Source organism: Artemia franciscana, chromosome 11 (genome assembly GCF_032884065.1).
Source record: "Artemia franciscana chromosome 11, ASM3288406v1, whole genome shotgun sequence".
NCBI lineage: Eukaryota > Metazoa > Arthropoda > Branchiopoda > Anostraca > Artemiidae > Artemia > Artemia franciscana.
In genome coordinates, this window is record NC_088873.1 from 20,969,511 (window position 1) to 20,971,903 (window position 2,393).

Below are 2,393 nucleotides of genomic sequence, written 5' to 3' on the forward strand. Positions count from 1 at the left end.
ATTTTCAACTGTCTCGCTCTGCAGTAAAGATTTTGGTGTGTAAAACAGCGTTATTGAATTAGCGTCAGTTCTCTTTTGGTATTTGGCCAGTCAACAACTAATTGAATTTGAGCCGGATTAACTCTGTACCTGTTCGGAATAAATAACGAGCGAAATACTTTTGAACTTGAGTTCAAAATTGAATACTGGCTGTGAGTTAGTATTCAGCACTACTATCATCTGAGCCGTGCATTAAAATATTCGGATTACTTGCCCCACTCAAAGATAAGTTATTATTTATTTTCATGGCATTCATTTAGCCAGTGTGGATCATTTCATAATTGTGCTTATTGAGAACTTCTCTGTGGATATACCTTTTTCGCTTAATTGTTTTTGGACTGATGCCGAGTCGTGAGTGAAATTTGCTTATCATGGACAATTGGAATACCAGTACGCTTTATTATTGCTCAGTTTTGAACTTTGCTCAGCACAATCTCGATGAGGGGTTGGACCATCAGTCGATTGTGAAATACGCTAGTGATTTTTTCCCGTATGAAGATGTTCTTGGCGCTAAGAAACTTTTATGTAGCAATTGATTCCTAGATGAGGTTATACCTCGTCGTTCGGGACCCAGTGCTAAGAATAGTTCATTGTCAGACATTATTGCTACTTTTTTTTGCGGCTCTGCAGAAAATATTGATTTTTCAGAGTTCGTGAACAAATCCCCCTCTGAAGTCCCTAGCATTCTGGCGTCAGCCTATTCTATCCTTACCACCAAAGTCAACCAGTGCCTTGATCAGCTAAAATCGCTTGCTCATCTCAATAGTCCAGCAACGTCTATAAATAGTTTTTTGGTCTCAGATAGTAAGGGTACCAATTGCAAACCCTCGTATGCCGTCGTTATTAAAAATAGGCCTCCAGAACTAAGAGACCCTGTTTCTCGCAAAGAAAAACTTGATTCTTTCGCCGGACATGACGGAATTATGTCAGTAGAGTCCGATCCGGTAAGGAAAAGATGGGTTGTTGTTACGCGGAATAAGGTTTCCGCCAATTCTCTTGCCACATCTGCTGTTGCGAGCTATTGAAATATTCTTGCTAAAGTGATTGATCTCATACTTTCTGTTTCGAGTTCCTTGATTCCGCTGTACTCAAATCTGCCATCGCTACAGGTCTGCACTTGGGTTACGAGTCTTTTAAAATATCGGAATACAGAGAACTGTCCAGACGGTGTTTTAGATGCCAAAGTATCCATCATTCGTTAGCTCACTGCCCATGTGCCCCGAATGAGATGAAGTGCTCTAAATGCTCTGGATGCTATTCCAATAGTAAACACAATCCTAGCTTAGAGGCTCGAAAATGTGCCAACTGCGGCGAAGCTCATGTTTCCTATAGTATGAATTGTCCAGTGATCAAACGCGCTCTGAACTGTGCTCCAAAATGAACCAAGCCACTATTTTAAGTTTTGCTTCTCTCAATATTAACGGCACAAAAGACTCAGACTTGTTAATTAATGAATTATTAGTCCATGACATAGTGTTCTTGAAAGAACATCTTTTGACCAAATCAAACGTTTCTAGCCTAAAGCGATCTTCTGTCCACCATTTTGTTTTCACAAGAGGCCAAGAAAACTAGAGACCGCCTTTCCAGTAGGCTAGCAATTTTCTTCCGTTCCTCATCAAAGCCCTCTGTGATTCATTGTGATGATAACATCTTAGCATTTTAATGTGACAGTACCGCCTTCATAAACATTTACTTACATCGCAATCGACGTTCTAGAGCATCGTTCATGCCTTTCGCTAAATGTTGCTCTAGTTTAAAGTGTCTACTCGAAAGTCGACGTTTGAAAGACCAAAATTGGGTTTTAGCTGTTGACCTTAACTGTGACATTCTTGGTACCTCCGATAGGTCAATCCTCATGCTAGAATCACTTCCCAGCATATATCACGTCGCACTTAAGAGACTATTCAAAATCGAACCTGGATCACGTGATCTCTTCCAGTTCTAGCTTAATATCATCGATTTTCAGTGTGGAGGAAGAGAAAATTGATGACAATCACCTTATTCTGAGCTGTAATTTGTCCTGTGAGCTACTTGGCAAAACACTTTCGGCTCAGCGGAAGTGGCATACGAAGTTGAACTGGGATCGTGCTAATGCCCACTATACCTTGCTACGCTAACTGCTTTACTGTTGACCATAAAAGTGCCATATCACCTGCTGCAAACTTCAGTTTCCTCGCCTTCAAGTAGAGTTGACCTAAATTGCTATTATTATCAAATTGTGCATTGCCTTAAATCAGCTTCCAAAGCTGCAGTGCCTGTGGATAAAGTTCGGATTGGTACAAGAAAGCCGAACTGGAACGTTTATCCTGAAGTAAAACGTGCTAAGCAAAAAGCCAAATTTTGGCTTCGTATGT